Source organism: Parasteatoda tepidariorum, chromosome 10 (genome assembly GCF_982258835.1).
Source record: "Parasteatoda tepidariorum strain Cologne lab strain chromosome 10, Ptep-v5.0, whole genome shotgun sequence".
Classification (NCBI taxonomy): Eukaryota; Metazoa; Arthropoda; class Arachnida; order Araneae; family Theridiidae; genus Parasteatoda; species Parasteatoda tepidariorum.
In genome coordinates this window covers 99,947,421-99,971,604 of record NC_141764.1, presented here as the reverse complement: position 1 = coordinate 99,971,604, position 24,184 = coordinate 99,947,421, and the positions used below count along the sequence as shown (strand labels likewise).

The 24,184-nt window shown below is 33.6% G+C and overlaps 1 pseudogene; it reads left to right on the top strand.

Annotated features, from left to right (window-relative positions):
• Nucleotides 1-597: 597 nt before the first annotated feature.
• Nucleotides 598-18,525, top strand: LOC147803162 (uncharacterized; annotated as a pseudogene).
• Nucleotides 18,526-24,184: the final 5,659 nt, after the last annotated feature.

Below are 24,184 nucleotides of genomic sequence, written 5' to 3'. Positions count from 1 at the left end.
CTTACGCATTAAGGAAAATCATTTACTGCCTCCTAATATGGAAGTGAAAAAGGGAAAGATTCTAAAAATAACTCTTCCTTTGAAATATAAATCTATTTATATCTCAATGGTATGTTTTCAGCCTTGAATTCCCAAAACAGAATCTCTCTACGCTTATTCTTTAACAAAGACATTTTATGAAAACGAAAGAGTTTTAATTCTTTTATTAATACAAAAGTATTTAATTTTTGTATTATATATATATATTCATTCAAACAAAAACCACACTCTCGATTGTTAACATTTAGCCTTATATTTAAAAATATATGGTAATCAGTTATATTTTTTCATCTTAGCAATTCAATTTATGTTTATTTTATTTTTTTTACATAGGATTGGGAAAAATACTTCCACGTCAGATGTAGGAAAGGAAAGTCAGTTCCAGTCTCACGAGCTAAATGTCCTAGATGATTTTGGTACCTTGAATGCTTCAATAATCCAGCCTCATGAGCCAACTAATGTAGAAGAATTAGATTCTTTGAATGCTGCACAAATTGAATTAGAATCTTCTGAGTTCTATCAGTTTCAGTGGAGGAGCCCGAAAATGTTCTAAGCGTTATGGTTGCCGAATCTGAAAAATCTTTGTCTGAAAAACTGAGATTTTGGGTAGTTACGAATAAAGTGAATCACAAGCAACTGAGAAATCTTTTGAGTATATTAAAAGAGTATCACCCAGAATTGCTTCAAGATAGTAGAACTATTTTAAAAACTGCTAAAACGACAAATATTGAAAAGTTTGCCAAATCTGAATTTTATTATTTTGAGATTGGGAAGAACCTTAGTAATATAAATTTGGAAAAAATTTCTCCCAATAGAGAAATTCAACTACGCGTAAATGTGGACGGCTTACCTTTAGACAAAACCTCGAGAATACAGTTTTGGCCAATTTTAGGGCTTATAATCTCTTAAGTTAAAGTTGCTCCTTTCTTTATAGCTTGCCGCAGTGGGCTAGCCAAGCCTGAATGTTTAAATGTTTTTTTAATGACTTCGTTAGAGAAGTCAAGCAATTATCATCCGAAGGAATCATACAAAACGAAGTTCATTATTAATTTTGTATCATACAGTTCAAATTGCGATGCATGATCGTTTATAAAAGCCATTAAGAATCACAATTCCTATTGGGGCTGTGAAAAATGCTCTCAAAAAGGAAAATCTATTGATGGTCATGTTACGTTTTTAAAAATGACCAGTGAAGAGAACTGATGGAGATTTCTCTGACTTTCTGCAATTTCAGCATCATGCTGGTAGATCTCTATTGTTGGATTTAAATATCGGCAAGATCAGTCAGTTTCCTTTGGATCCCATGCACTTGGTAGACCTGGGTGTGGTAAGGAAACTGCTGATGTATTGGATCAGAAATGGCATTAAAAAATAAGAAAACAGCACCAGAATCAGTGATAAACAAGTTGAAGAAATATCAGACAGGCTTGTTTCCTTTTCACAATGTATTCCTTCAGAATTCAGCAGCCCACATAGGTCTTTAAAAGACATGGACAGGTGGAAAGCAACTGAATCCCGACAATTTTTATTGTACCTTGAGCCTGTTGTATTAAAGGACATATTGCCGACTTGTCTTTATGACCATTTTTTAAGCCTTCACGTGGCAATTTCAACATTAAGTAATCCATCTTTATCTTTTGATGAAGAATATATAAAGTTTTCTGAGCAGATGCTCTTATCTTTTGGTGAAGATATGAGTATTTTTTATGGTAAAAAAGCCAAGAGATTGCTGAATATCAAACTGCAAAAAGGTTTTGTCGTCCGCCTACCACCCCTATGTCAAATGGTGAGTTATTAAAACTACTTAAGCTTGCTTGCATGTCTTTTAATTATATGATTATAAGTTATTAGTTAAATTTATACAGAAGGACAGTATCAAGTTTTTTTTAATAAACAAAACTGTAGGAGTGAAGAGTCAATAGTTTATGTTGTATTGCGTAATATTTTAATAATGTGATATATAAAGGGAATTTTTTATCTTTTGGTATATAAACATGACAAAGAAGCTGCATAAGTTAAAGAGCTAAAAAAATACTAATATTTAAAACTCTGTTTAAAATCTCAAAATAATATTTTGATGTACTATTAAATAAAATTAAGTACATGTAAGACTTTAAAGTATTGTTTTAAATGTATGACTGATTAAGTATTGTTTCATCAATTTTGCTGTTATATAATTGGTTTATTTGTAGTTTTGACATGCCTTCAAGGAGGATCTTCCTCTCAAAGCCCTCAATCTGGTATGTTTTCTATTTTTTATTAAAGGATTAATAAAAGATAGTAATATTTTTAATATATATATATATATATATATATATATATATATATATATATATATATATATATATATATATATATATATATATATATTTATTTATTAAAATTATTTGGAAACTCTCAAGTGGGATATTTTACCGCACCAGCCGTATTCGCCGGACATTTCTCCTTCTGATTACTGGTTGTTCCAACGGATGCAGCACGATTTGACAAGTCACCGGTTCATTTCTTTCGCAGGAATCGAAAATTGGCTCCTAACTTGGATCGCCTCAAAAAACGAGATATTTTTTCGAGATGGAATTCGAAAATTGGCTCAGAGGTGGGAAAAAGTAGTATCCAGCGATGAACAATACTTTGATTCATCTGTTCATTCATTTTATTCTGAAATAAATGCATTTTTGACCACAAAAAAAAACGGATCGAACTAACTTGTACTCCTAATAACATAGAAAGAAATAATAAAATGGCAGTTGGTGGGAGACAGCGTACTCAAACGTACATGTGGAGTTGTCCAACAAAGGTTTCATAAGGGACTTACATCCTGTTTACTTTTCATGCTGGATCGTAATACATATGATACTCTGCTAAATCTGAGTATGTTGCTCTCCTTGTAAGTTGTTTTTCTGGTTTAGCCTACAATTCCCCGTCTTAGTTTAGTATTCAAATAGCTCGACTTTTTCCTTTCTATATTCTTTGCCTTAGCCGCGTACAACATCATCTCCAGACAAGAGTTTCTATGCAGTTGTGATGATGCGTCCGCACTTCCTTAGAAGTTCGGTGCAACATTTACGTATTTTCCTATTTTATATATAACGTTTTTAAATCTATACTCTTAAACAAAAAATAAAACTAAAAATATCTTTTAAAAAAACTGTTGTTTTAGAAGCGAAATTAATTTCAGAGTTGAAATTTCCACACTCGAATTAGGCAAGATCAAGTAATTGTACAAAAAGTTAGTTCCTAAGTAATATTTATTAAGAGAATTTTTTTTTAAATGCTATCGAAATCTAATCCACCTTCTTCACAAGCGTGATTTGTTATGATGAAAACCTTAAATCGGTTCGATTGCCTGATGAAATTTGGAGGTGCTTCTAACTTTAGCCTTTTAACTTATAGTTTGCCTACAGTAAGTACTCCCCTTACCACAAAGTCTGAGACCGTCTGCTGCTATGGAAATAAGAATAGCGCATTTCAGGCAGGGTAGCTTCTCTTCATTCTAGGGCTAATAGAATAGACAGAATAAAAAGATTCCCTTTCTCTCGCCGACCTAAGACAAACCCTGTCCTAAACAGTAACCCAACAGTACTTGAAATAGTTATGCCTCGTTACCATAGTCTCTGCCACGGGTCCAGACGAATGACTAGGGCAGTTCATACTTTAGACAAGCTATATTTCTATTTTCTCCTGTAACAAACAGGCTTTGTTGTTTTTATTCCCCTTTTTCATAAAAGTGATTCATTAAATATTGATAACGATCATTAACTATTAATTTTCCAACTCCAAATAGGCATGCATTTTTGACTTACTTTTGATAAAGATTTGAAAAACGTGCATTAAGATTTGTAATTGCATGTGGTCTTAATAGAGAATTCGACTGCGAAATTACGCTGTATATCAATAATTTTCCAATCAAGAAATAATCCTGTAAAGCACTGTTTAAATACAAACTCAACACAGAACATTTTTCGAATCTTAACCTAAAAAATAAATTTAAAATGTGATTCTAAAAACATTTGCTTATTGCTTAAAAAAGCAATAGAAAATAGAATAATTACCTTTCAAACCATTTCGAATTTATTTTCTTTTTAAATAGGTAGTATGTATTTTTCGTGATAAGTTATCAAATTGGGAAACTTTTTTTTGAAAAAGTTGAATGTTACCCTAAATTATCCTAAAAATTGAAAATAACTATAGAAGAGAATGTGATTTCAAAATTATACTGTGCATCAGTAGTTTGCAATTAACAGATAACTTTCTTTAATATACATGAAATAAAATATATTGTTTAAATTTTTTTATTATTCTTATCTGTTTTAATTTTTAAAAAGGTATGCATTCGTATTTCCTTAAAAGAGATTTAGTTGGTTTCTGAAAAAATAAAATACGAGTTAAAAAAATGGTTTCCTCATATCAACGTACGCAAGTTATAATATTTTTTTATATTTCAACCTTAAATCATTTTTAAATTCTAAATCAGACTTTGTTCTTAAAAATGCATTCCCAGTTATTTTCTTCTATTTCTTTGATTAATTTTTTAAATTACAGTTGAGAATAATGTAATTTTACTATAAAAGGTGTATCACACCACTGTACAATAGTTTTATAATAGTACTATACAATAGTTTACTCTAGAATATTGGGCAACCGTCATTCGGAATTATGAATAATAATTAATCATGCAAAGTTTTCCTGAATAATGAATAAAATACTTTTAAACAAAAAAAGTGCGCAAAATACTGTAATTGATTATATCTGTAATAAACTACTAATAAAATATCGATAGTAATAAAATACTTGTAATCATGATTACAATTAGTCACAGTAACAAGTAACAATATTTTCTAATAAAAAGTAGTTATGACCTCTTGTAATCACCACAGAAAATGATTATTTACCCAGACCCCGGAAACTATCAAATACAGACCAACGAGTGCAGGCCATAGATATTCGGAAAAAAAAACCACCAAACCGATGGCTCACATATTCCAAGAATTCTAACAAGCATCCGGGAATGTTGTTTTGATCAATAGAATGATCAATTTACGTATTTCTAATAGTCATTTGAGTCAAGTAATTTGAAAATTTGCAGAATATTTATGAAAGATTTGAATTCAAAATAATCTTTGGGCATATATAATTTTAGTGGTGCATTTCATAATGAATAAAAGTAAACCGATTGAACTGAAAAAAGTGCAGAGTAGTATCCCTAGCTGGTAAATGTGAATTTTACTCTTAGAGGTCCAAAACCAAAGTGCTGACGTCAGGAATCGTTCAATTGTATCATCGTTCACAGCGTAAGAAAAATTCACGCAGGTGAATTCAGAGATTGGAATAAGAACTTGATTAGTGGAATGAAACCCGGAAAAATCTCACCAGTCGGGCTTCTCGTTCTGATCCTCGAATTTGCTTACGATTCTTTTTTTTTTTTTTTTTTGCCGTTAGAATGACCCTTAAAATATTCTCAGGGGTAAATTAAACACGGGTTAGAATCCTTTTGAAATCAAACTAATCAATGGGCTTTTTCGTGGTTTTCCTCTAAACTTAGTGCAAATCAGGGCACGAAAAAACTCAGAAATTTTACCCGTCCCCGAGGACGGCATGTCCAACAATGTACCCGTCCTCCTTTGAAAATAACCCGTCGCTTCTAAATAAATAAAAATATTTTTTTTATTTATTTAGAAGCGACAGAGGTTTCTGAACAGAAATCTGAAAGGGGTTTTCCATTTAAGAGGATGCTCATAATTGCGTTTAACGCTTACGTAATGTGTTTTTCTGTAAGTTCATTGCTGAAAAGTCCCTTTCAACTGCTGCCGTACTCCCAGACGGAAAAAACATCAATCCACCATGCGCAGTATGTTGCTGTACGGGATTTCTAGATTAGAGGGTCATTTTAGAAGTGAGGCGCTAGACTCTTGTAAGATAACAGAAATTGAAAGTGTATCACGAACATTAACGGGAAAATGGCCGTCCGCGCGGACGTCTGATTCGAGAAATTCGTTGTCGGCGGGAAATTTTTCACCGCCGAGGACGGGTGGACGGGCGGTTTTTCGAGCCCTGGTGCAAATAGAAGTTAGTTCCATCAAAAAGTCCTCCACACAGGCTAGTTTATCCCAATGCTTGATCTAAGAGTCCCCTTGTCTTTTAAGCTGGGATAAAAAAAGACTACGGAGGTGAACATTGGTAGTTGTAAACCTGAAAATGGGTTGGTTCAGGGCTCGAAAAACCGCCCGTCCGCCCGTCCTCGGCGGTCAAAAATTCCCCGCGGACAACGAATTTCTCGAATCCGACGTCCGCGCGGACGGCCATTTTCCCGTTAATGTTCGTGATACATTTTCAATTTCTGTTATCTTACAAGAGTCTAACGCCTCATTTATGAAATGACCCTGAAATTGAATTGATGTTTTCTCCGTCTGGGAGTACTGCAGCTGTTGAACTTAGCAATGAACTTCAGCAATGAACTTCAGCAATGAACTTACAAAAAAATGCATTACGTACTGGTCTTAAACAAGAAGCGCTAAACGCAATTATGAACATCTACCTAAATGGAAAACCCCTTTCAGATTTCTATGCAGAAACCTCTGTAAATCATTGGCTTGATTGTGGAACTGGCAAACGTCATATTTGATTCATTTAAAAAACGCAGTACCCTCGGATAAATTGACATTCCAGATAACTTGACCTTTGTCTTTTAAATTATTTCATAAAAGAAATGAATTATTTCATAAAAAAAATACTAGGTTACTATTAGTAACCTAGTGTTTCTTTTATTACTGTATAATGCAATCTTAGTAACTACTAATTCATTGTGTAATTTATATGAATGTTTGTAATAAATAAGAGAAAATTATATTTTTATTTATTTAGAAGCTACGGGTTAGTTTCAAAGGAGGACGGGTACATTGTTGGAGAAGCCGTCCTTGGGGACGGGTAAAATTTCTGAGTTTTTTCGAGCCCTGGGTTGGCTCTTTAACACCGGTTATTATAGAAAATAAAATAATAACTCCACTTATCAACCAAAATGCAACATCTGTTTTTTTTCTAGCAAATTCAAATCTGAAATGAAAAAGAGGGGTATAATTTTTTGAAGTTGACCCCCACTGAATTTACTAACCCCTTTTGAATTTACTGAAGTTGACCCCACACTACCTAAGGGGAAAAGATTGTTACGATGTTCTGTGTATTTGAATTCCTCATTTGAAACGATTTTACGAGCCTATTTTTAAATTTTTGAGTCGATGTGTAATTCTCGAGGTATTTCATCGTTTCCATATTTTTTTTGTACCTTATCTTTACTCAACCACCTCAACACATTTTAATTCTAAATTAACTATTATTTAAACAAAGTGAAAGAATACGAACAAGTATTGTTGCTTCTTTTTTTCAACAAAACAGTATTCATTTTTGTATAAAATGTCGAAGTAAGTTGTATCATTATTCGCATGCTTTAATAATGTAACCATGTATTTCAACAATGATATAAACAATAGGTGTTTTTAAATCTTAACAGCTCTTTCATTTAGTCATCGGATTTCTTGATAGTAGTCGACAATGAAGTTCGCAAGAAAATTGTAAGTGATTTCCTTTTACTGATAGTTTTAATTATGCTAGTTTTTTTTTTTTGTAATTTTACTTTACAGTATATTATTAAAAATATTTGAATGTAATCGAAACAACTTCACTCTTTCGGTCTTGAGGTCAACGTAGTAGGACTTTGTTCATTTTTACATTATTCTATATTCCTTAATTTTAAAGTTTTTAAACTGCGAAATCTAGTGTCCTACTAATAACGTTGTTCAAGAATAGAGACATGCTCAATTGATGGCAACAGACAAAATAAGTAAAAAGGCTTCCATCTACTTGTTATTCTCAAAATATTATTACATGTAGTTTTTTGCATCGAAAAATTGTTATGCAGTACAAATTAAATCTCTTAATGACTAATTCAGTACTTTTAACTCAAAAGAAAAACTTTCTAAGTTTTTCTTTGAGTTAAAAGTACTGAATTAGTCCATAAGAGATTTAAATTGTACTGATAACAATTTTTCGATGCAAAAAACTACCATGTAATATTATTTGAGAATAACATGTAGCATGGAGCAATGTATCTAACCCTCTATTTTGTCTGTTGCCCATCAATTGAGCATGTCTCTATCTTGAACAACGTTATTAGTAGGACACTAGATTTCGCAGTTTAAAAACTTTAAATTAAGAATCTATACGGCATAATGTTAAAATGAACAAAGTCCTACTACGTTGATTTCCTAAAAAAAATTAAGAAATTAAAATTTTTACTATACAACATTTACAGTTGCTTATATAGTTTTAATTTCATACTTACTCAAGAAGCAGAATAAGACATACATAACTAATCATTTCCTCGTAAAAATGCTTCAAAAATAACCTAGTGAACTCACCGAATCTTCTGAAAGAAAAAACCTCCCAAGTCCGGCTCCTCAGTCAAACGACCCGGATAGGCCACCACCATGGTTTTAATCTAAAATTCAAAAAAATACATAAATTTTTGCCATGACAACTGACCCAAAAGTGCTCATACAATTGATTATTTTACAACAGTCTAAAACAAAATAGTAGATATCACAAATTAATGCTCTAACAAAACGAATGTTTTATAATACGACCTCACTTATATTTCCCCAACAACTCTGTTTCGTAGGGTGTCTTGGGATATTCATCCACTTTTAGATGCACCTGGATAATTTTTTTTTAATTTTTTTCCGCACATGCGCTGTATAAAGCAACTACTTCAATTACTCTTATCTGGCGCAGTTTTTATTATTATTTTTTTTAATTTTAAAGCAATAATTTTGTTATCAGTTTAAAATTAATTCAAACGCTTTGTTTTGTTCTTTTTTAAATATTTAAGCTATAGCAAAAGTGGCACTAGACCTAGTATATATTTCGGACATTTTCCAAAGGTCTAGTCCTACTAGGTCTGGTTAAGTGTCATTGCCCAGTACATCCTACACTGATGTTTTTTTAAGGTCAAGTGCCATTGCCCGGTATACGTTTGCCCGGTATACCCTACACTGATGTTTTTTAAGGTCAAGTGCCACTGCCCGGTATACATTCGCCCAATATACCCTACACTGATGTTTTTTTAAGGTCAAGTGCCACTGCCCGGTATACATTTGCCCGGTATACCCTGCACTGATGTTTTTTTAAAGTCAAGTGCCAGTGCCAGCTATATATTTGCCCGATACTCCAAACACTGATGTTTGTCCTAATCTATTGTCAGTAAGCATTAAAATATCGAATAAATGTAATTATATCCACGAATAAATTAATATCAAATTGGATGTAATAAATATTTCGGAGATTCACCAAAGCGACTAATTTGATTGCCGCCAACATGCACATCATTTACATAATAACCTCATCAGAACGATTATTTCATACTTTGCCTTAATAGCATCCGGCATTTCAAAAAATAAAAATAATTGGTTTTGTTGGCGATGATCTCGTAAGGCGATAAAGAATCATGCATAGTATAGGTAAGGAAGATATTAACTTCGAAGGAAAAATGGATGAATATCCCAAGGAACCGTTTCGTAGTGGGCTTCATTAAAATTTCCAAACACTCCATTGTTTTATAGTGGGCCAAAATCAATATTGCAGTAGATCAAGACCACATATCATAATAACAGATGCAAATAGTTCCACTAAGTACAGTTGTCTTTGTCATATGGCAGACATCAGGTCTGAGGTAATGAAGTACGAATTACATTATAGTAAACAAAGTTTAAAATAATAGAAAAAAATTTAAAATAATAGAAAAGAATTTAAAATCAGATAAGAAAAAAGATCATAAATTGGATAATTAATAACTTTTAGGATTCCCAAGTCAAAATCCATGCTAGTACCAGCAACCAAACTATACCTTGCTTCTACTATACCTTGCTATGTATGCAACGTTTTCAAGCTATTCTATTATATACTACATATTGCAAGCTAGCATCAAATTCTGCATACCTAGCTACCACTGCAATAGCACGATAAGTTATATACAAGTATCTTATCCAAGCTTAACTCCGTCCATACCCGAACCATACCGAAATACAAGTATCTGTTTACGCTTCTTCCAAAGCATGGAGATGTAGACACATTAACGTGCCATTATATGCTTTTTAATGCTTGCCACCGTAATATGTTTTGTAGGCAGCTTAGGCGAAAAGAGCATAACGTTCTATGCATCATTATGAATTGCTAATTTGTTGGATACGATTTTCCAATCATGAGTGGGTAGGTACTTTAAGGAATAATTGAGTCGTGTTAATACTTCTTAATTTAATAGGCTATGAGGATATTTTAGGTATGAACGGCATAATGTGCTAGTAAGAATTCTATTAAATTATATTCAATATAACATTTCGACTTCTAAACTTTTCGTCAATTTCATTACTTAAATACTGGGACCACTTTTTTGTGAAATAGCACCTCATATTATTAATAAATAAAGATTTATTCGTGAAAGAAAACAGTAAGTTAAAATACTTCATGAAATATCCTTTCTCGTCAATTCAATTTTATACCAGAAAAAGTTGGTGTTTTCTTTACTACTACATTATCTCTTTACCACCTATACTATTTCAGAGATACTGTATGTGCTTTATTTTGAGACTATTTAGCTCAACTTGTTCTCTGCATTGACCGTAAAATAAGTGAACAATGAAAAAACAGTAAACATAGTGAATACTGAAAATGTTATATAATAATAAACATATATTGTGAATAAGATTTGCGCTGGTAAATAAGATATATTGTGAATAAGAACAGGTGTTTGAGAAGTAAGAAAAATTTAAGATTAGAATAAAATCTAAACTTTAACCCTTTGACTACGAATTTTAAAAAATGATTTTTTTTGTCCCGTTTATTATTCAAAAGGACAAAATAGGTCACAAATAAGGCAAATTTAATACTTGAGATTTTTCTGACAAGCGGTTATTAATTTAGAGGCTGGGACATATATGTCCCGGCCGTACTTAATGGTGGGATACATATGTCCCACCTGTAGTGATCAACTTACTACAAGCACATCTATCATTCCGGAAAAATTTATTATATGAACTTTTTTTACTTGATATTATACAAGATGAAGCAATCTTTGCATAACCCGACATTACACATTGGACAACTCATATTTATTCTTTTTTCTATGTTCCTTTGAGAAAATATGAATGGACATAACAATACCAATGAAGAATACGAGTGGGATACATCTGTCCCAATAAAGAATACTAGTGGGATATATCTGTCCCAGCGCAAAATCACAATGCTATTTCATGCGAGAAGCTCTTTAGCGCCATCTAGGGGATATTTGAAACATTTGGCATATTACAATGAGTTTCTAAGTGCTTTTCACCCCATTAGTCATTTTTAAACATTTGTTGGGACAAACGAGTCCCGTTAGTAGTCAAAGGGTTAAAAACAACGATTACCTTATCAACAATATACAAATTTCGAAATTTAAATCTAAATGAAAATTTGAGAAATGTACTTTTTCTAGTTATACTCTAACTGAATACTAACTTTTACGCATGTAGGAACAAAAGAAAAGCAAATAATATTAATTAAGTCAATCGAAGCCAAATCGGGATTTCCAAAAAAGCGAGTTCTTTTTAAATGTATATTTTTATTGGAAACAAATTTATCTGTTTGGAAATATCGTTTCCACACAATCAGTTGCAGTAACCGAAACTCGTAGAGGTAAGGTGTTAGAGATATGGAATCTATAGTTTATTGAAAAATAATTCGATTCGCGAACGACAGACTTTTAAAAAAATTTTTAAACTGTTGAATTGCAACTTCAAGTTCTTCACGGTTGGTTAGGATGTCATATTATATTGGTTCTGATGCAATCGACAGCTACTAGAGTGAAGGTCTAAGTTGTTTAGAAGGTATTTATAATTTGATAGTTTTTTTTATATAAAACTATATAAGTTCAGTAAGTTATAGTTACATAAAATATAAATAAGTTCATTCATAAGGCAATGAAATGGCAGATAGTCTTGCCAAGAGAGGTGCAGCTGAAGCCACTGGGCCTCCAGTGTCTCTTACCTCCTCAGAGCTCTTCTCCATTGCTAAAGCCAAAAATAAATCAGCATAGCTCACTCCACCCAGTCACAATTGGTACCAGGGTACCAGACCGGGTAGCTGTTTGACAGCTGACAAAGACTGTCAGTCTCAAACCGCCATCACGCGTCTCCGCTGTGAACACCTGAAATCACTGAGGTACTCTGGAGGAGAAAAGTGCTTTGCCCTCTGTACCAAGTGCTCTTCGGCCCAGGCATCCCCTGAACATCAACTGGACTGTCTCGGTCTTATAAAACAAGAACTTTTTGAAAGACCCTTACTTGTTTTAGACTTTTTGAAGGTGAACAATCTCATGAACCTTGTCTAGCTAGGCTAGAAATGGGGATTTGAAAGAAGAAGATAAATAAGTTCGGGTACCCGGAACTCATCGAAAAGTTTGATCTCTTGCTGATGCTTCTGTATATTGCATCCGGTTTGCACCTAAAACCGAACAGAAAAGTATTCTTAGCTGGTTCCACTCCCGGCTGGCACCGACCACAAAGCTGTCAAAAGGGATCGTGCACAAAATATGCGAAAAATTCGCTTAAGCAAAATTAGAGATGCGCTTGTAAACCTGATTGGTGGAATGTATTTACTTGCAAAAATCTTGCCAGCTAGCGTCTCGTTCTCATCTCCGAATTTATTGCTTTTGTGTTTTTTTTATTCAGTTCGAATGAACTTTGAATATTCTCAGTGGTCGTACAGAAACTTTGGGTTAGAATGCTTTTGCCATCAGTCTAAATATGGGACATTTTCGTGGCTTTCCTCTGCATGCTATGCAAAGGCGAGTTTTAAAAAAAAAGTTATCAAGAACCAGAGGGCAATAAGAAAGGCAAGTTTGTCCCAATGCTTGATGTATTCCCAGTTCGTTATTCCCAGTTCGAATTATTATACCAGTTCGTTATATATATTCGTTCGAATTATTATATACCAGTTCGTTATTCCCAGCTTGTTATTCCCAGTTCGAATGAACTTTAAATATTCTCAGTGGTCGTACAGAAACTTTGGGTCAGAATACTTTTGCCATCAGTCTAAATATGGGACTTTTTCGTGGCTTTCCTCTGCATGCTATGCAAAGGCGAGTTTTAAAAAAAGAGTTATCAAAAACCAGAGGGCAATAAGAAAGGCAAGTTTGTCCCAATGCTTGACGTAGAAGTTCACTTGTCTTTGGGGCTGGATTCAAAATCAAAAGTCTACAGAGTTGAGCATTGACAGTAATAAACACAAAAATGGGTGGGCCTTTAGCACCTCTCATAATGCAAAATAAAACAATAATGATATCTGAAAACAAAAATGCAGCTTTTGCAAGTCAAATTGGGGTTCGTTCTTTTTCGGAAAATTTAAATCTACGATAAAAAATTTAAAAAACAGGAGCTTATTTTTAAGATATTGAAGATGACTCCACTCAACCACCCCCGGGGGGGAGGAGATTTAAAGAATAAGTTGTGTAATTGAATTCCTCATTTGATGTGATTTTACGAGGGTATTTTTAAATTTCTGGGTCGATGTATTCTCGCGATATTTGACCGTTTCCGTACCTTTTTTTTAATCTTGTCTTTAATCGACTAACCCAAACCATTTTTATTTCAGATTAACTACTAAATAAACAAAGTTAAAAAAAAACAATTATACACATTGTTGCTGATTTTTTGCAATAAGACAAAAGTTATTTTTACTTAAAATATCGAAACAAGCTGTAACATTTTTCGTATGCTTTTAACAATGTAAACTTTTATTTTAACAATGGCATAAGCAATTGTTATTTCGATTGATTAAATGCTTTGTCATTTCTTCTCAAAAATTCTTGACTGAAGGCAACATTGAAGTTCGCATGAAAATTGTAAGTAGTATTATTTTAATGATATTTTTATTTATTTTCGTTTTCTTTTTTTTCTTTTTTTGTAAATTAAACGTCTTTTCTTCACCGCTTACTAATAAAAGTCATTTAATAGAATAAAGAGAACTTAACTTCTACGTAAGACTCTTTATAACCAATGAAGTGCTTTTAGCTGAAAAAAGTTCTCCTTTTGCTTAATTATAGCCAGTATGCCCTATAATTAGTTCACTTATAAATTAGTTCGATCACGGGCCGAATGTTATAATATTTAATATTAAAAAAAAACATGTATAAGGCAATTTGACTAATCAGTCATTGATTTTTATATGCCCAATTCATAGTTATGGGCTAGTAGGGTCAATATCATTATACATAACATTTCTGAAAAACGTGCAATTCTATCGCTCAGTATTTCATTAAATGTATTCTGAATTTTTGCATGACCTTAACCAAACAAAATTGATTTAATAAAAGATAAAATAAAATGAAAAATTAAAATTTTTACAATACGATATTTGCAGTTACTGATATAAGTTGACTAGTTTTATTCGTAGCATGAAAACAGAATTGGAAATAAGTACTTAAAGTACCTCTTAAAAATGATTGAAAAGTAGTCAAATGAACCCACCAAATTTTTTGACGGAGGGAATCCATGTCCGGTACCCAGGCTAAATTATCCAGATGGACCATCCTATCACCTGTGTTCTATCCCCTGTGTCGCTTGATTAAAATAAAAAAAAAGCCAAAAAAAAAAGAATTAGAAAAAAAAAAAAAAAAAAAAAAAAAAAAAAAAAAAAAAAAAACGTTTTTACAAATGAAATAGGCTCAAAATTTGAAATCTAATTAATTGTCTTAAAGCAAACTCTTTAGCGAAAAAGTAGGTGTCACAAATGTTCCAGCATAAAAAGAGTGTTTTATAATGGGATCATGTTTATATTTCCCTGGCAACTCTGCTCAACAGAAGGCATTATTATAATTTCCCAAACACTCCATAGTTTTATAATGAATCAAGATCACATGTCAATATCATAGTCGATTTAAATGACATATCACAGTAACAGTTACAAATAGTTACACGAAGTACAGTTATCTTCAAAATATGGCAGACAACGGGTAATCAAGTGACCATCAGGTAATGAAGTTTAAATTGCATAGTAAACAGAGTTTAAAATAATAGAATTAAAATTTAAAATCAAATAGCATAACAGATCATAAATTGGATAATTAATAATAATAATAAAATTTAAGGTTTCCCAAGTCAAAAGTGCCGTGCTAGAAATAGCAATAGGAACAACAGGAATGAGTTAGTTTCTGCTATGTATTGTTATGACTACAATCTTGTGTTTGCAAGATTATATGCTTCACAATTCTAACCTGCATCAAGTGCTAAAAAGCTAGTCTATATAGCAATAGCATGATAAGCTATATACGAGCATCTTGTGCTTATTTGCTGTTTAAGCTTAAACCAAATAGAGAAGTAGACACATTAACGAACGTAGACACATATGCTTGTTAAATAAGCTATGAAAACATTTTTGGTATGAACAGCCAGCATGATGAGCAATAATTTAATGACTGCTAATATAAGAACTAATGACATATTCAATAATATTACATAAAATATTATATTCAACTAGTGGGCTACGCCCCCTGCTCGCTAACGCTCGCCAATCCCCGAAAATTGCTACGCAATCCATTCGAGGAGTTGTAGTGAGGCTTTTTTTTGTCGCCGTGTAAGAGAAATATATATATAGATAATACATAATATTATGTTCAATAATACATAATATTAAATCCATTAATATTACTCAGAATATTAAAAAATATTCTATCCAACATTTTGACTTATAAAATTATCCTCTATTTGATTACTTAACAAATGGGATCTTTTAGAGAAGGAGCACCTCATACTATTAAGCCAAATTTGAATTGAAAAAAGATCGAGTTTTTTTTAAAATATAGCAAACATATTGCCTTTTTTTAACAATCTCTCAATAAGTATCTAAAACAATTGCACGCTTCAAACATATCAGAATTACTTAATATCATTATTATGTTATGAAATGAAGCATATTTGAACTCAAAAATTATATTATCTAATTTACTGGAAGCAAAATTATTTGTATGAAAATATCGCCTATCAAAATAAGCTGCAGACGGCAGCTGGTAGGAAAAAACCACACGAATTAAACAATTTAGATTTTTAAAAAAATAAGTTAAAAAAAATAGCAGGCGAGCTTTATGTAACAATGAACTAAACACATTCTTTAATTTATTTTTAGAATTTTAGCTCCGTAGATGAAACCAATTTCGTTTCCATGACAAAATAGGTTAAAGAAAAAATATATAACTATTAAAACACTTTTATTTAAAAACTTTGACAAATTAATACACTTTAAATTATAAAAAAACAAACTTCTTTTCTTATTTTACAGAAAAAAATTTTATCAAAGTGGGGAGAGTCATCTCGATTATATCAACCTTCATCTAACCCCATCATATAAAGAAGTTAACACGGCTCATATACTACTGGAATGGAATTATATTTTTGTAGAGGTAGATACACTACTGTACTCCCCCGCCAGAACTATATGTGTGATAGAATTCGATGAACGGATGCCAGGAGTAGGATAATATCGCAGTCACAAGTAGCAAGTCAACTGTTCAAGTAGGCGTGTTCAAATCTAATTGGAAGTTTCTGTCAAGGGAGGTAGAGGTGGAGGATCGAAATAAAGGTGGTGGATGCTCAGCTCCGACGTTACGTAATCTCACATTGATTGCGGTTGAAGCCTGGTCAGTAGCTGTAAGTTACGGTGATTGTAGCGCCTGGAGTAGATACTCGGCTTGTACGTTGCGACGCTGTTGCGACCGTGGGTGAGGGGGTGAATGCTAAGCTAAAACGTTGCGTAGCCTCGCAGCTTGCTGTTTGCTCAGCCTGATGAAGTTTTTGTGAGGCTACGTAATGCGTGAGTCGAGCATCCACCACCTCTACCACTGGTGTTACTTAATTGTAACGTAAAGCCGATCTTCAACTCCGGGCTCTACAGCTCCCGTAACTTACAGCTACCGGCCGAGCTTCAACCGCAGTCGATACGAGACTACGCTGGCTGTTGCTTCCATAGCTGAAACTTGGCTTTTACGTTGCAATGCTGTGGCATCAGTGGGGGTGGGGTGTATGCTCAGCTAAACGTTACGTAGTCCCTTATCGATTGCGGTTGAAGCCTGGTCTGTAACTGTAAGTTACGGTGACTGCAGCGCCCGGAGAAGAAGCTCGGCTTGTACGCTGCAACCCTGTTGCGTCTGTGCGGGAGGGGTGAATGCTAAGCTCAAACGTTGCGTAGCCTCGCATTGATTGCTTGCTGTTTGCTCAGCCTGTTGAAGTCTTTGCGAGACTACGTAATGCTTGAGTTGAGCATCCACCACCTCTACCACGGGTGTTACTTAATTGTAACATACAAGCCGATCTTCAACTCCGGGCTCTACAGCTCCCGTAACTTACAGTTACCGGCCGAGCTTCAACCGCAGTCGATACGAGACTACGCTGGCTGTTGCTTCCATAGCTGAAGCTTGGCTTTTACGTTGCAGTGCTGTGGCATCAGTGGGGGTGGGGTCCCTTATCGATTGCGGTTGAAGCCTGGTCTGTAACTGTAAGTTACGGAGACTGTAGCGCCCGGAGAAGAAGCTCGGCTTGTACGTTACAACGCTGTTGCGTCCGTGGGGGTGGGGAGGAAAGCTAAGCTCAAACGTTGCGTAGCCTCGCATTGATTGCTTGCTGTTTGCTCAGCCTGTTGAAGTCTTTGCGAGACTACGTAATGCTTGAGTCGAGCATCCACCACCTCTACCACGGGTGTTACTTAATTGTAACGTACAAGCCGATCTTCAACTCCGGGCTCTACAGCTCCCGTAACTTACAGTTACCGGCCGAGCTGCAACCGCAGTCGATACGAGACTACGCTGGCTGTTGCTTCCATAGCTGAAGCTTGGCTTTTACGTTGCAATGCTGTGGCATCAGTGGGGGTGGGGTGTATGCTCAGCTAAACGTTACGTAGTCCCTTATTGATTGCGGTTGAAGCCTGGTCTGTAACTGTAAGTTACGGTGACTGTAGTGCCCGGAGAAGAAGCTCGGCTTTTACGTTGCAACGCTGTTGCATCCGTGGGGGAGGGGGTGAATGCTAAGCTCAAACATTGCGTAGCCTAGCATTAATTGCGGTTGTTTGCTCAGCCTGTTGAAGTCTATGCGATGCTACGTAACGTTTGAGATGAGCATCCACAGCGAAGTCTTTTGTGCAAATGCTTCCTGAAGAGTTTCAAGTTCCACAAGTATCCAGTACCCAAGTGCTCAAGGGAATATGCCTCAAGGGAATGAGGAACTCAAGGGAATGTTGGATGGAGCCCAAGTGCCTTGTGATGAAACAGAAGTGTTGGATATGCCTCAAACGTTAGATGAATCAGAAGTGTTGGATAAGCCTCAAGTGTTTATTGAAACGAAAGTATTGGATGTGCCTCAAGTGTTTGTTGAATCTAAAGAGCCCCAAGACGCGTTTTTTAATGTGGATTTTTAACTCATTGCACCAAAGAAGTATCAAGAATGGGATAACATCCGAGACTTTTTATACAATTTTTCGGACTCTTTGGAATTACGTACAGTTGTGATACCCTGTTGGAAAAGACAGTATCCATTTAATCCAGGAAAACCCTTGGATCAATAAAAAAAACAAAGGAAACGCATATATAATGTAAATATCGCATAGTATTGAAAGTATTGTGTTGTATTGTAAATTTGAATGTATTGTATTATAATATAAATAAATAAAACCCTGGGGTTTATTTTTTTTCAATACTGTTTATCATTCTTTAAGATTTCATTTCTTGTCACATGGCCAAACAGGATGTCATAACATTTTGTGGACAATCAGAATGCCGCACGTCATAACTCTTCATCCTTTTTCGCGTACAAAAGGGGATTCCATCCATCACACCATCTAATATGTTTAGTCTCTCTAAGATGGATCAGCTCATGAGAGAACAACTCTCGTCATTACAGATTTTACTGACAGAACATAATTCTCGAATGTTTTCTATTCATGGCGTACACTGTCTCAGAAAAACATGTGAGCAGAAGATATGTAAAAGTTTTTGTCAATGTCAAAGGCACATCTCCCAAGATTATGAATATAGTCTAGTACCGTGTGAATTTTTGTTGTTGATGAAGAGATTGGAATCAATCGACATGCAACTCTCAATATTTGCCTGAAATTTGTCAGACAGAACCCTAAAAACCTTACTATTACTTTAAATTCACTTCAAATGCTTTTAAGTAAACTCAATAACTTACTTCATTTTCGCGCAATTAATTAAATAAATCAATTTCAAAATTCATAAGTTGTCTCTCACCTTTCAAGTTTTACAAAGGCAGCCGAAGCACCTTCGTTTTGACAACACGTTCGTTGTTAAAGCGGCTTCTTATATTTCGTGGATAGGATATCAGTTAGATCTCAGTAAATCAAATAATAAATATATCTAAGATGACATCACTTCATTTACTGGAAATTCATTAATGATCAATCAGTTACAGACGCAACCAATAGGAATACGTTCCTGTCAGGATAAGAATTCGAATCGTCTAATTAGGATTAGTGGAAGTGAATATTGATTGAATGATAGTGGAACACTGATCTAGTTGAGCCTCTAACTTGGACATCTGTATTTAAAGAAAGAACCTTTTGGTTGTTAGTAAATTCAGCCCTGAATCTAACTATCTGTGATTTAAATTTTGGTTGATAAAATTATTAAAAAGTGGCAAAAAACTAAACCTTTTTTATACTTCACTACCATTTTAAATAGGTTTTTATTATTTTATATTTTTGTAAATGTACAAAAAAAAATCGAGTTTTAATTAGTTTTTATTTCGAAGCGTAATATCGAGAAAATATTCTTAATTTATGATGACACTAGAACGCCACCTACTTTGAAACCATCAGCCTTTTTTAAAGCATTCGACGAATATTTCGGATAATTCAAACTGTTAATTTTGGAAAAGTTAAAGTGTTGAATAGTATATAACTAAACTTATTTCAGATAAATAAATGTCTAATACCGCTTTTCCTAAGAAAGTCATAAAACTGAGAGGTAGAAAAGAATTTGGCGACAAAAATTAGCGAGAAAACTTCTTTGATAATAAAAAATAAAGAAAAAAATACCCTTTATCTTCAACAAATTGTTATCTAATAAATAACCGTTATCACTATTTATATCTAAAGTAAAATGTATTGCTTCAATACAATGAATCTTTCTGGTTGTAATTGTAAAGCTATCTTTCATTAAAAACGCAACATAAAAACTGTATTTATTATTACATTCATGTTGAGAGCAAAAAAAAATATTGTTTTAAATAATATTCCACATAAGTGGAGCAAATATGAAAAAGAAAAACACAGTGTAACAAGCTCTCCTCTTCCCCCCCCCCACTACAGCGCCTCTGGCGGTGAACTAAGACAGTCTGCCAGGAACCGCCGTTAAGCACGGACGTTTATTCGAGCCCAAAACCCCCTCTTCCAAATTCTTGTATTTTTTTTATCCTTGTTTTATTTTTATGTGTTTTGTCCTTTTCAATAAATATTTAGAGTTAGATAATTTCTAGTCTTTCATTATTTATGTGAATTGGTAGAAATACAAATAAACCAGGACTTCCCCTACAAAAATGACGCCCAACTCGTGGCCGAACTAACGGTTCCTTGCTGGCTCAAATTTTTTTTTCAGAAAGTGAATGAACGACCTGTTCAATTTGTGGAATATAATGAGGTCATCCCGCACCTCGATTGCCTGAATTTTGATTCAGTATTTCCGTTTTCCCAGCTTACCCCAGCTAGACGAGGAAAACCGGGAAAACCCTTTCCCGCTCAACATCGATAAGTATAAATTTTATAGTAGTAAGGCTTACTAAAATAAAATACTAATATTTACTATCGATTGATTTCAAACTTAGTGAAAAATATTATGTTGTATAGTAATTCTGTGTGTGAAGTTTAAATATATTATAAATATTTTGAATCATTCATTCTAAAAATAATTTTTATAAACTAAGAATCTGTTAGAGAAATATATCATGAGAGTTAGCTATCTTTTTATGTTTCAAAATGAATATATATTGTGCAAAAGTTAAACAAACTGCATTCTAAAATATTTAAGCATTGATTTTTTTTTTCTCATTTAAAAAGTGTGCTTAAAATTATTCATCTGTTTGAATATTATTTTATGAATATCACTTTCGATTAATGCTTGCGCGTCTGTGAATCAGACAAGATTCTTTCTTTATTGCTTTCTGTGGCGCCAAAACCACAGACGAATTTCTTTTCATGGTAAAATGAGAGTGTTTGTAAACCGAAACTGAAACTTATGCTAATGATTATAAAGAACTTATGTTTTAGTTGTTGTTATATTGTATTTTGTTTTATTTTCATTGATCTCAATTACAGATATAAATTGAATTTAGCTAAGGTTAAAATAAAACTTGTTATTTAAAAGAAAAATATTCAAAACTAAGAAAGAGGAAAAGAAATTTAAGAATATGCTTCCTTTTAATTCACTCATGTGACTTGTAGTATAGTTTTATTATTACAATTTCTATTTGTTATTACTTCATAAAAAAAAAAAAAGGAAGGAGAAGAATTTTTTTCTATTGCTATGTGTTTCATATATATGTTTCTATATTGAATACACTTTAGTAACAAAGGTGGATAATTTTGATAAATAAAGAATAGGGTATTTTGAAAAGAAAAAAATTTTTTTATCTTTGTTTAATAGAATTTTATCCAGAAAAATAAAAGTAAAATGTCTGCATAGTGTTTATACAGTATAATGTTTATTGTTCAAAATATTGATTTATTTACAATATTGGTGTTTTATATGGGAATTTTGTTGATGTGTTATAATTTACATTACCACTTCTTTCTCTATAATTAATACATCGTATATTTTTATTTTCCATTGGTTGTTTGAATAGATTATATTAACTAGTTCAAATTATCTCAAGTAATACTGTGTGATAGGGTATCTATAATTAGAAACATTTTATATTAAATAATAAGTGACATTTCATTATCAGTGACATTTTAAGACTATTGGGGGTATTAAACAATATCTATTAAGTGGTGCTTTCACAATCTGCTACAATGACATTTTTAGGAAAGGGAAAAAAGGTCGATTTATGTGTATTAGCTGAAGAAATGGGTCTCAAGGTTCCCCCCGATGCTAAAGTCATTCAAATTAAGAAACTAATCACAGAAAATGAAGCATACGATGAAGAATTTTGCCTCAATGTGCTACAAAATATTATTGATGACAGAGTCGAAAGAGAAAGAAGCGAAAAATTAAATAGAGAAAAAGAAGAAGAACAAAATCGAATATTGAAAGAAAAGGAACAAGAACAGAATTTTGAGCTGGAAAAATTACGTTTGCAAATTGAAGCTCAAAAATCCATACAACCATCATCTGGTTTAACTAGTAGTTGTCCTGTCAACTTACAATTAAAGAAATTACTACCTGAATTCAATCCCAAAGAGGACGATATGGTTTTATATCTCAACTTATTTCAACGCCAATTGAAATTTTTAAAAGTAGACAAAGAGAATTGGGTAGCTTATTTACTTGGTGTCCTGCCAAACGATATTGCGCAACTCATCGCAAGAGAAGCAGAAGATAAAGCCCAAGATTTTGACTATATCAAAGAAATGCTTCTGAAAAGATTTAAGCTAAGTGCAGAAAAGCTTCGACAGTTATATGCCACTCACAGAAAAACACCTGAGAAAACTTGGAAAGATTTTCATTTTGAACTCCAAACTTTTTTCGAAAATTGGTTAATGGAATTAGACATTAAAACTTTTGATGAATTAAAAAACTTGATGATCGTCGATCAAATGAAGAAAAGAATTCCTCCAGAAGCTAAAGAGCACTTCTTAGATGTCTGGTGTGAATGGAAAACGCCTGAAGATATAATTGAGAAAATTGATGCATATGAAAATCTTCGTATGAACAAAAATGATTTGCAGAAAACAAATACAGAAAAGAAGCTTAATTTGAAACAAACAGAATCACGAAGACTTTATAACCAAAACAAGTATTCGCGTAGTCCCAGGGTACAATATGACCAGAAATATAACATGCATTCTTTCAGACAAGAAAATAGGCGAGATACTGGAGTTCAAAGTCATAACAAGCAGGACTTTTATAATAATGAAAGAATTCCCAGAAGAAATGATTTAATGTATGATGATCAACATCATAAAGTAAACAATGACAGATTTGAAGAGAGCAGAACTGGTAGAAGGTGCTATGGATGTGGTGAACCTGGCATTATCAAATCTCGCTGTCCTAAATGCAATCCATCGAGCACAAACTCTTCTCCCAGTGTTGGAAACGTCCTCTTCCAGTCATGTGTAGACGAATCATCACAACTAGCTATATTGAGTATTACAGTAAATGGACTCTTGGGAACTGCATGTGCTGACAGTGGAGCAAGCCATTGTATTGCTGGAGAACGGTTGTATCAAATTCTCAAACAAGAATGTGCAGACTTTCAAGAGACCCGACTCACTATGACACTTGCTGACGGAGAAAAACGACAAGTGGAAGCCTTCACTACTTTGGTAGATATAGGACTTGAAGGAAGAGTCTTTAAAACAAACTTAATTGCATTACCCCATGCTAAAGAAAATCGTACTCTCCTTGGTACAGATTTCCTTCAAGATGCTGGTATCGTCCTTGATCTAAGAAGTCGCAGATGGTTTTTCAACGATTTTCCCCGACGAAAATTTAATTTTGCTGAGGAAGCCAATTTGTGTGATATCAAGAATACGCTATGTGCTGAATCCAATACTTGTCAACTGAGAGAGGAAGAAGGTCAACAACTGTCAAGTGAAGAAAAAAACAAACTCAACACCCTGTTGAAACAGTATGAAAGAATCTTCGAACCAGGGGGAGATGCTACTCCATACGCAAAACATTACATCAATACTGGTGATCATCCTCCTGTATCTGTTCCCCCGTACAGATTACCTCCTTCTAAGAAAGAAGAATTGAAGAGACAAATCGATGATTTGCTAGAGAAAGATATAATTGAAGAGTGCGAGTCGCCTTACGCCGCACCCGTGGTTTTAGTTCCTAAACCGAACGGTTATAGACTCTGCGTGGACTATCGAAAACTAAATGAGAAAACTTTACCCG